Raw genomic sequence first — 12508 nt, forward strand, 5'->3', positions numbered from 1 at the left:
AAGGATATTTTCAGTCACCAGAAACTTGGGCACAGTGTGCTTTAGAATTCATTGTTTTGTGTTTGGAAAAAAAATCAAAGTTCCCCTGAGTAAAGGAGAGCTTGTGGGTGCAGGATTTGTTTGGGTTGAGCCCCTGTTAAAGACTTGAAGTTGGGGCTGGGGATTTAGCTCAGTGGTAGAGCGCTTACCTAGGAAGCGTAAGGCCCTGGGTTCGGTCCCCAGCTCCGAAAAAAAGAACTAAAAAAAAAAAAAAAAAAAAGACTTGAAGTTAAATTGGCTATTCAGAAGAGGTGATGAATGGCGTTATCCTTCAGTAAGTATTTGTGCCAGACTATGTCATTTTGTTCCAAATGTGCTGTAGACTTCCATAGAGCAAAAGCTAAGGATTACTAGAAGGCTGAGATTGAGATCGAGCAAAAGATGGCACAGAAATAAAGATCTTGCACTATCTGGAACAACTTATTCTGAATGAGGAATGCATCATAACACGCTTCATATCAAAGAAATTCATGATGGGCCTGATTGTTATTCTTCTTCAAAGCAATGTGTTCTAAAGATAGATTTCTCCAGTGTATGGTTCCCTCTAGATACAAAACATCACGAAGATTGATCTCTCAGGATATATATATATATATATATATATATATATATATATATATATATCATGATATATATATATATGCATATATATATATACATACAGTAATACATACAATTCCAAAAACACCCCCCACTCCATAGAAATTGTTCTAACATTCAAGGATAATATCTGTCAATCTGTATTCAAAACCAGTACACACACACACACACACACACACACACACACACACACACATACATTGGTACCACCTGGGAAACTTGAAGTGAGTATGTATGTGCATTCGAGTTACCATTTATCTCATAGATCCCAACAAGTTGCAGATATTGATGCCAGTGATTTCTGGAGTCATCTTGTCGATAGTCCATGGCATCGCAAACGGCTGGAAGAGTAATTTATTGTGAAGGGATGCAGTACGGTCAAGAGCTAAAATGTAGTGCATCTTTCGGGATGCTAGTTCAGAAGTGTTACATGGAGGAAGTCTGCGTACAATAAGAATCTGAAATAAATAGAAAATTTTGAAGCCTTCTACACCATGGGGTCCCAGTGTTGGGTTTGATTTGGTGAACTGTAACGTAAATGATGATCATGTCAGTAAAATGAATTCAGAGTTTCAGATGTGATATATTAATCAAAAAAAGCTAGAACTGTACTAGATCAACATTGCATGAGGTGAAAACTAAAAGAGCTTGCAACACATAGAGAAAACATGGATCTAGATGAATGAAAATATACCAAGGTTTCCTTGAGGATCATAAAGATGAGGCAATTAGAAAAACAATGTCAATAGTTATAGAGATTCAGCTATCCCTGTGGAAAGTGACACAGAACATGGAAACATGCCTTGAGTTAGGCCAGGTTGAAATGCTAAAGAACCCTCAGATTTCCCAAGATGCCACTGGTGAAGAGGGTGCATCCATGATGACATAATGAGGTCATGCTGTACACAGTGTAACTGTGGACGTAGGAAATTGGAAAAAATAGTCATTAGCATGTATTCCATATGTTCCTCCATATTTTAAAAATAGAAATTTTAGTTTGAAAACTGAATAAATATGATTATTTTGATATCTTGGATATTAGTATTTGTTTTTCAAATCACTTAAAACATTTGGCAAGTCTGAAATTATAAATAACAAAAGGTTAGAAAATGAATTAATGATGTTTAGACCATTTTATATATTCAGTTTTTTAATTCTTATTCTCAATATATAAAGTAGTGTAGGATTTTGAAATAATGGTGCTGGTAAATGCTTAGAAGTTGTGAATCTTAGGACATTAACTGAATTCAAGCATAAAACAAAGCTTCTACACTTGTTTTACATTGATTGTTTTATGAGCACATGAGAGGTAGGCATAAAGAATGATTTTTAATATAAACTTGTTATGCATATTGATCCACTTTGAATCAATTTTATGTCCTTGGGGCAGGGAATTTATGTTTCAGCTTATCACTGGATATTCATGAGCTGTGCCAATTATTTTCTTCATAAAATTAATATCTTCAAGAAAAAGAAATGGAAGTTATGTTTATAGAACTAAAGAGAAGTATGAGAATGATATTTCTTTGTATACCAATATGAACTATATCAGTAAAGATGGAGAAAGAATGAAAGATGGACTAAGTGGAAATTATAAAATAACTCTAATTGAAAAACTTTAAAACTGAACAGACTTCAAAGTAGACTTGAGTAAACAAAAGACAGAAGAGGCAGTGAACTTGGATATAGAGCAATTGAGATTATCATATATGAAGATTAAAAAGGCAAAAGCCTGAAAAAAAACCTAACAGAGCCTCAGGGGAGTGGGGTATGTTAGATTTCGTCAGGCATGTAAGTATATGCACAATGCAAGTCCAAATGGGGCAAAGAAAAGGGCAAAGATGCATGAAAACTCCAAATGTGATGAAAAATCTTAATCTGCACATTAAAGAAACCCAACTCAAAGTAGAATGAATTCAGATGGAGGCACATGTCATAAACTGTTAGTAGCCAATACCAAAGGTAAGCTATTGAGAGCAGAGAGGGAATACAGATATTTCATCTCTCACTGGAAGTCATGGAGGGCAAAAGGCAGCAGAATGCCCGATCAAATCACTAAAAGGACAAAACTGAAATAAACAACCATATTATATCCAGCAAAAAGTGGCCTTGGAAAATAGAGAAGAAATGAGCACATTCATATTGAAAACAAGTGACATTATTCTTGACTAGCAAATCTGCCCTACAGGAAATGCTAAGGTGAGTTAGAAAGTTAAATGCACTCGTTCCTTTTGCAGATGACCTGGGTTTGGTTCATAGCACCCACGTGGTAGCCAACAACCATGTGTAACTTCAGTTCTGCAGGATCCAGCATCCTCTTCTGCCCTGTGTGATACTCCACACACTCGGTGCACAGGCATATAGCCAGGAAAAACACACTTACAGAAAGAAGTGTTAAAAAATTTTTAAATGTTGAGGGAATTCTTCAAACTAAAATGTAAAAAAAAAAAAAAACACTGAGCAATAATTTAAATGGATTTATTTACTTTTGGTGTTGGCTTTCTTTTTCCCATTTATTTAAAATATATCTGCATAAGCCAGTAAGTAAGAACTCCATGTGAGTAAGAATACTACAAGTTAAGGCAAACTTTGTATAGACTTGATAGTAGAATGAAAGAAAGGAAGAAATGGAGCTTTATAGATTAAAAATTAAACTGTGGATTAATAATAATACAAATGAGATTGTTACAAATTAAAAATTTAATTTTCATTCTTAGAACAAAAAAATCGATAAAAGGGGCCCACAAAATAGGAGGAAAAAATTGAAAATTGTAAAAATTCTAGTACCTTTAATATATTATTGAGCCTTTATTAATTAAAATACTATATTTTAGAATTTCTTAGTAAGTACTGTTACATCATTTCTAACCCTCCCTCTCTCCCCTGCAACTCATTCTGTTCCCCCTCTGCTCCTTCCCTCTCAAATGTATCTCTCCTTTTCTCCATGGTCTATGTTGCCACCGAAGGCCGTACAGATGCCTATGGTCCGTGCTGCCACCAGAAGCCATGTTGATATATGTGAGCTGTGATGCCATCTGGAACCATGCAAATGTGAATTGTCTGAGCTGCAACCTGAGGTCCTGTTGATGTCTATGATCCATCCGACCCATGTCTGGGTCCCGGGGTCTGCAAGAGCTGGGGGCTATGTTGATGTCCCTTGCTTATGGTACCACTGAAGGCTATGTATGTGTTCTATGCTGCTGTCTGAAGCCATGTTGATGTCTGTGGTCCAGGCTGGCACTGGGGACCCTGTTCGTGTCCATGGCCAGTATTACCACCAGAGACCATGCTAAGATCCATGGCACATGCTGGAGGCCTGGTAGATGTCCATACTCCCTGCTGTTGCCAGACACCATGTAGAATTCCATGATCCGTGCTCCTGCTGACCATAAAGGACAAGGAAGCTTCTTTCGCAGTGTTATAGATGACTGCAGACCCACAGTTGATTGAGAGACATAGAAGGCTTCTGTGATGACCTCCTTCTGCCCAAAAGTAACAACCTAGGCAGAAGCCATTGAAGAGAACTTTTAAACATGGTAACGAGGATGCTGAAGTATAGCTCTCCACAATATGAGGGTACTGAGGGAGTGGGGTTGGGGAAGGACCCATCTTTCTGTAAGGGACTGGCCACCGGGAGGTTGACAATGCTCCAGTGAGTATATGGACGACACAGATTGGATTGATTTTGTTTTGTTTTTTGTTGTTGTTGTTTTTTGCCTGAATCATTTTTTTGGGAGAGGCCACAAGGGTTGGGGGTGGACTTGGGGAAAAGTGGGAAGAGTCATCATGGTGCACTATGTGAAATTCTTAAATAATCAATAAAAATATTATGTTAAAATTTAATGTATGATCCCTTTTGTTGTGTATCTATATACCTATATGTCTATATACAATACATTATATAATAGATAGTAAATATGTATATATTGCATCTATTTAATGTTGCTTGTTTGTATGTGTCTTAATATGGCAGTGAAAAGACAAGTAACCTGATTTTAAAATTGAGCAAAATATTGAAAAAACATTCTTCAATAGAAAATTCCCAAGTGAGCCATAAATACATGAAAAATTCACTATTTCATTACTAATTAATCATTATGGAATGGAAATAAAAAACTGAAATGAGCTGGTTGGTGGTGAGTCATGCCTCTAATCCCAGCACTCAGGAGGCAGAGGCAGGAGGATTTCTATGAATTCAAGGCCAGACTGGTCAACAGAGAAAGTTCCAGGATGGCCAAGGCTACACAGAGAAGCCCTGTAATGAAAAACCATAACCAACCAAACAAAAAACACACAGTGAAGTGGCACCCCACACCTGCTAGAATCACTAAAATTCAAAGGGTAATAACAAGGACATTGAAAAACTGGAACCTCTTCTAGTTTCTCAAAAGGTTGGTTACAGAGCTGCTTGGTGGCCCAGTAAAGTCAAGTCCTAAATATGTGTACTAAGAGAAATTAAAATATTTGTTGACATTAAAACTTAGAATGAACGTCTATAGCAGATTTATTAATAATAAAGTCAAGTGTCCACATACTAATCAAATGCAGATATAAATATAGCCTGCAATGCTCATCTGATAGACTAATACTTAGGAAGGAAGTGCTGACACATACAGTGAAGGTAAACCCTGAAACCAATGAAGTAAAAACCACATATTTTATGATCCTACTTATGAGATAGCCATAATAAGTAACTCTATAAAGGCAGAGTGGATTAGTATTTGCTTAGAGTTGGATGAGAGGATAAGAATGCTAATGGTACAAGCTTTCTTATAGGGGAAAGGAAAATGTTCTAAAATTGTGGCGGTAACTGTATAAACCTGAATGTAGAAAACCCACCAAATTGTTCATTTTTATTAATGGGTGAAGTTCATAATGTGTTGATTTTATTTCGATAAACAGATATAATTACAGAAATATTATCTGCTTTATTAAAAGGTGAAGTGTGTAATATGTTGATTTTATTTCAATAAGCAAACATAATTACACATGCAGAAATATTAGTGAGTATAGGTTTTTTTCTGGAACGTTCAAAGTAAAGTCAGGGTCTTAGAGAATGGGGCCTAGAAGATTCTAGAAGTGACTCTGATCAGTTAAGCTGAGTCTATCGTACTACCCCAAGAATAGGCTAATTGCCAACTAGAGTGAACGAGTAGGGCACAGAGTCCTAACAAAAAGGGAAGGGTACATCTTGTCACAGAACTGTAAATCTCAACTCCTCATTGAACCTGGCATTATGGGGTCCTTTGGCTTTACATGACGAGCTAAGCTGTTTACCAAGTGAAGTACAGACAGCTCTGTTTTGCCAGTGGAGCTAAGGCTCAAAGACTGGTGCTGTGCTAGGATTAGCTGTATGTCATGGCATGGAGGATGCCAGGGTCCAGCCAAGCCCAAGACGAGCTACGATTTAGATCTCAGTTGTCTCCACCATGTGCTTTGGGGAAGATACGATGCTTTTTGATTTCGACTTTTCGTTCAAATTACTCCTAGGACTGCTCGAGCAGTCAAGAACCCGAGAATAGATATGCCGAGTGCCAAGGGGGAAACCCACATACTATTGTTCTGCTAAAAGAATATAATAATAATAAAATGGCTCCTAATGACATTCTGCTATATACTCCATCAGTGCCTTGCTCAGCCATCATCAGAGAAGCTGCCTCCTGCAGCAGATGGGGACAAACACAGAGACTCACAGCTGGACAATGTGCAGAAAGTGAGAGATCTTGGAACACTCAGCCCTAAATGGAATGTCTTCACCATGTCCCTCCCCTCCGGGCTCAGGAAACCCTGTGGACGAGGAGGTGGAAAGATTGTCAGGAGCCAGATGGGATAGAAGATACAAAGGAAACAAGGCCCTTCAAGAAACAATAGGACTGACACAATATGCACTCACAGAGACCTAGCAGCAGCACAGGGCCTGCACAGGTTCAAGCTAGATGAGGTCCCGACACTGAGAGGATGGAAATGGACAAGATTTCCCATCCTTAACCCACAAGCAATCTCCAATTGGCATCCACTTGCAAAGGACCGATCCTCTTTCTCCAACGGAGTCTCACTGGTTACACAAACCACACTTAAGGTCAGGCTCCATGCCTAGCAGTGGAAGCCAATTCAAAATGAACTCAGTGGTACTCTTGGCCGGAGCTTTTTTATTTTTAACCATACTTTTACACGATTAAAAATTATGGTTTCCAATAATAATAACAAAATAAACCTCCTGTGTAAAACGTTCTCTGGGAAACGAGAGGAAGTTTTTAAAGCCAGAATCTATGAGATCAGAAAGATCGAAACATTTCCATTTGTTTTACTAAGAAACACCCTCCGAGTTGGGAGATTAGTGTGCCTGGGCAGCCATGCACACTCTCAGAAGCCCTGGTGACTTTCTCAACCTGGTTGCTTAAAATAAATGATGCAATCTGAAGGGATTAGAACGATTTTTCCCCATCACGTTTCAGGAAATTCTAGGACATTGCTATGAACTAACTTTTGTCTTCGTTGAATGAACTCTTTCAAAGCCCCCAGCTCATAAGTGACTACTGAGTTTGGAAATAGGACCTAGAATGGTGTGGCAGCTAAAGGTTAGATGTAGTCTGAATCTGCAGACTAACATAGGATTGGAATGCTGATTTTAAAAAGGAATATGATATCCTTCATCTGTGCTCAGAGGAAAAGCTACGTGAGCACATAGTAAGAAGGTGGCCATGTAAAAGCTGGGAAGAGATTCCTCAACAGAAGCAAATCATTAGAACACCTCCGTCTTGGATTTCTTGCTTCTATAATTGTGAGAAACCAATTTCAGTTCATACCCAATCTGTGATATTTTGTATGGCAGCCCTTGCAGGCTAATAAAAGTGTAGTAAAAAATATATCAGTCTGTAAACTTTTATTCACTTAATTTTTAAGTTTAAAAGCTCCAATAAAAATCATGGATACATTTATATGTGTCATATGAAAGAAGTGTTAAAGACCAGTGATGTGTGAAGTTCTACTGCCAGATGAGTTCATTTTTAGAAAGATCACCGAATAAAGAAGTCATTTTCCTATCAGCTTAAATGAAGAACAAACGGCTATTTCAGAGTAAGTTGCTCTAAATGAATGAATAACTAAGCCTATATTCAAGGGAAGGAGTATAAAACCAGACCTTATCTATCAATAAAGGCACATGAATTTGTATACCTTTTCCTTAATTTTTCTTGTTCTAACACACATCTAACAATTTAGCATTTCTGGCACTTTATGTATATAGTTTAGTGGTGCTAAATACGTACATAATTTTTGTAAAGCCATTATGAAGCATCCTTCTCATTTGATCAGGTAAGGCATAGATTCTATACCCATGAAACTATAGATTTCTAGTTCTCCATGTGCCTAGACCCTGGCCTCTCCCGTCTGTTGATATGAGTTTTGACTTTAAGAATATAATACTTTAAGAGTATAGTACTTAACTTTTTTGTACCTAACTTATTTCACTTAATATAATGTCCTCAATGTTGTTCTTGTTTTCTTTTGTTATTGTTTTTTCAAGATAAGAGCTCACTGTGTGGCCTCCTTGTCTTTAATTGTTGAATTATATATTACACTATACACATTTTTAGAAGTTCACTCATTCATCTATGAAAACTTGGACTACTTCCACAATTTTAGCTATTGGGAATCATACAGCAATAAATATGAACATGATGTCACTAAAGACTCAGATTTCAGTTTTTTGGGGTACATACCCAGATGTAGAATTATTGGATTATATGCTTAGTCTATGTTTAGTTTTTTGAGGAACCATCACATGGTTTTCTATTCCTACCAACAATATGCCAGGCTTCCCCTTTGTTCCACATTCTCATAAGGGACATGCTTGCTATCTTCTGTCTTTTCGCTAATTGACGTTCTTACTGGGTGAGGGGATATTACATTGTGTCTTTAACTTGCATTTCCTGATGATGAGTGATTTTGGGTGTTTTTTTCTTTTGTTTTGTCTTCTTTTCATATTTCTTTCAGCAACTTGTATGTCTTCTTTTGAGAGAATTCTTGTTGGGTCTATTGCCCATTCTGAGATCAGGTTATTTATTATTTTGCTATTTCTCTTTTATTTATGTATATTTATTCTTCCCTCATACAAATTTATCACAACCATGGTTTATCCTCCCTCCATCCTCACAATTTCTCTTCCCCTCTCCCCCAGATCAACGTCTCCTCATTTTCCACTCCTCTGTTTCCCTTCAGAAAAGAGCAGACCTCCCAGGGATATCAACCAAATATGCCATAAAGAGTTACAATAATGCTAAGCACCTCCCCTCATGTCAAGGCTGGATGAGGCAACCCAGTAGGCAGAAAGGGATCACAAGAGCAAGCAAAAGTCAGAGACAGCCCCTACTCCAACTCTAAAGAGTCCTACCAGAACACCAAGCTACACAGTCATAACACACCTAGCACAGATCCATGCAGACTCCGTGATTGCCACTTCAGTCTCTGTGAGCCTTGCTTAGTTGATTCTGTGGGATGTGTTCCTGGAGCCTCACTAGCACAATAGGTAGCATGTAGGTTGGTCATATATTAGTTTGCTAAGGAATGTTTTGTGTTTTGAGTTCCCTATGTGTTCTGAATATGCCACATATACAGGTTGAAAATATTTTACTTTTTGGCACCCGTCTTTTCACTTTTTCTTTTCACCCTGTGGAAGTTTTTCAGTTTGATGTAACCCTACATCATTTTTTGCTTTTGTTTCCTGTATTTTGGAGTTCCTACCCCACAAAAATGTCTCACTCACTTCAATGTCACGAAGCATGTCCCTTATATTTTCTTCTACTTGTTTCATAATTTCAGGGTGTAACATTAAGTCTGTAGTTCATTTTTAATTGATTTTTAACTAAAATGCAGGACTACTTTTCTTCTGCATACAGATATTCAGTTCTCCCAATACCACATGTTGCATATTCTTATAATCTTTCTCATAAACCAACTGATCATATAACTGTAGGTTTATTTTGAAGGTTCCTATTCTATTCCATTCCATGTTTACTTTGTCTTCCAGGATGATAAGATAAGCATGTACCTTGAGTATAGATTTGTGGTAATAGCATGTGCTTAGTATGTGCGATGTTCTGGATATAATGCTCAGAAACACACACACACACACACACACACACACACACACACTTTACTAGTATCCTGAACCTTTCCTTCATGTCTTATAAAGCACATTAAAACTCCTTTCTTTTATTGCTTTTAAATGCTTTGTGGATCAATACTCAATGAAACAATATTGATATGTAAATAATTCACATGAATGATTCAAAATATAATATAAAAAAGAGAGGCAACATATGCAGAGAGACTAAAGATGTATAAAACCATGACTAGGTTTATACATGGGCTATATAAAGAATGAAAACAAATCAGCATGGCAGGCAGCCATTGAGATAAAAAATGAGCCAAGGATGTTAATGGTACTTCATGGAGGAAGGCACCCAGCTGGACAAGAATCAGTGAAAAATACTCAACCTCACCAGTAATCAGGTAAATGTGTATCAGAATGATTGCTCATTTTACAGTCACCTATATATTTCTTTTAAAGAAATCAATGCCTGATTACATCAAGTGTTGAACCAATGTTGAGAAGTAGAACATCACATACTACAGTGGGTTCAATCACTTTGGAAACACCTGATAAGCATTCCCTAAGACTCAACAATTCCACTTGTACAGGTAAGCACTCCCTGTGGCTTAGTAATTACACTACTAAGTATGTACCCTAGAGAAAAATCTCTGGCTTATATAATCTAGACAGAGACTCCTCCTTTTTTTCCATCTCTATTAAATTGGGTATTTCTTATTTACGTTTCAATTGTTATTCCCTTTCCGGGTTTCTGGGCCAACATCCCCCTAACCCCCTCTCCCCTTCTATATGGGTGTTCCCCTCCCCATCCTCCCCCAATTACCGCCCTCCCCACAAGAATCAGGTTCACTGGGGGTTTAGTCTTGGCAGGGCCAAGGGTTTCCCCTTCCACTGGTACTCTTACTAGGCTATTCATTGCTACCTATGAGGTTGGAGCCCAGGGTCAGTCCATGTATAGTCTTTGGGTAGTGGCTTAGTCCCTGGAAGCTCTGGTTGCTTGGCATTGTTGTTCATATGGGGTCTCAAGCCCCTTCAATCTCTTTCAGTCTTTTCTCTTATTCCTTCAACAGGGGCCCCGTTCTCAGTTCAGTGGTTTAATGATGGCATTCGCCTATGTATTTGCTGTATTTTGGCTGTGTCTCTCAGGAGAGATCTACATCCAGTTCCTGTCAGCCCGCACTTCTTTGCTTCATCCATTTTATCTAGTTTGGTGACTGTATATGTATGGGCCACATGTGTGGCAGGCTTGGAATGGGTGTTCCTTCAGTCTCTGTTCTAAACTTTGCCTCCCTATCCCCTCCCAAGGGTATTCTTGTTCCCATTTTAAAGAAGGAGTGAAGCATCCCCATTTTGGTCATCCTTCTTGAGTTTCATATGTTCTGTGCATCTTGGGTAATTCGAACATTTGGGCTAATATCCACTTATCAATGAGTGCATACCATGTGTGTTTTTCTGTGATTGGGTTACCTCACTCAGGATATTTTCCAGTTACATCCATTTGCCTATGAATTTCATAAAGTCATTGTTTTTGATAGCTGAGTAGTATTCCATTGTGTACACATTTTCTGTATCCATTCCTCTGAGGAAGGGCATCTGGGTTCTTTCCAGCTTCTGGCTATTATAAATAAGGCTGCTATGAACATAGTGGAGCATATGTCTTTGTTATATGTTGGAGCATCTTTTGGGTATATGCCCAAGAGAGGTATAGCTGGGTCCTCAGGTAGTGCAATGTCCAATTTTTTGAGGAACCTCCAGACTGATTTCCAGAATGGTTGTACCAATCTGCAATCCCCCCAACAATGGAGGAGTGTTCCTCTTTCTCCATATCCTCGCCAGCATCTGCTGTCGCTGGAGTTTTTGATCTTAGCCATTCTGACTGGTGCAAGGTGGAATTTCAGGGTTGTTTTGATTTGCATTTCCCTTATGACTAAAGATGTTGAACATTTCTTTAGGTACTTCTCAGCCATTCAATATTCCTCAGCTGTGAATTCTTTGTTTAGCGCTGAACCCCATTTTTAATAGGGTTATTTGTCTCCCTGCGGTCTAACTTCTTGAGTTCTGTGTATATTTTGGATATAAGCCCTCTATCTGTTGTAGGATTGGTAAAGATCTTTTCCCAATCTGTTGGTTGCCGTTTTGTCCTAACCACAATATCCTTTGCCTTACAGAAGCTTTGCAGTTTTATGAGATCCCATTTGTCGACTCTTGATCTTAGAGCATAAGCCATTGGTGTCTTGTTCAGGAAATTTTCTCCAGGGCCCATGTGTTCGAAATTCTTCCTGAATTTTTCTTCTATTAGTTTGAGTGTATCTGGTTTGATGTAGAGGTCCTTGATCCACTTGGACTTAAGCTTTGTACAGGGTGATAAGAATTGATCAATCTGCATTCTTCTACATGCTGACCTTCAGTTGAACCAGCACCATTTGTTAAAAATGTTATCTTTTTTCTACTTGATGGTTTTGGCTCCTTTGTCAAAAATCAAGTGACCATAGGTGTGTGGATTCACTTCCGGGTCTTCAATTCTATTCCACTGGTCCATCTGCCTGTCTCTGTACCAATACCATACAGTTTTTATCACTATTGCTCTGTAATACTGCTTGAGTTCAGGGATAGTGAGTCCCCCTGAAGTCTTTTTATTGTTGAGGATAGTTTTAGCTATCCTGTTTTTTTTTTTTTGTTATTCCAGATGAATTTGCAAATTGTTCTGTCTAACTCTCTGAAGAATTGGATTGGAATTTTGATGGGTATTGCATTGAA

The 12508-nt window shown here is 38.1% G+C and overlaps 1 pseudogene; it reads left to right on the forward strand.

The window, feature by feature from the left end:
* Nucleotides 1-293: 293 nt before the first annotated feature.
* Nucleotides 294-1528, forward strand: Nmd3-ps1 (NMD3 ribosome export adaptor, pseudogene 1; annotated as a pseudogene).
* Nucleotides 1529-12508: the final 10980 nt, after the last annotated feature.

The sequence above is a fragment of the Rattus norvegicus genome, chromosome X (assembly GCF_021556685.1).
Source record: "Rattus norvegicus strain SHRSP/BbbUtx chromosome X, alternate assembly SHRSP_T2T, whole genome shotgun sequence".
NCBI lineage: Eukaryota > Metazoa > Chordata > Mammalia > Rodentia > Muridae > Rattus > Rattus norvegicus.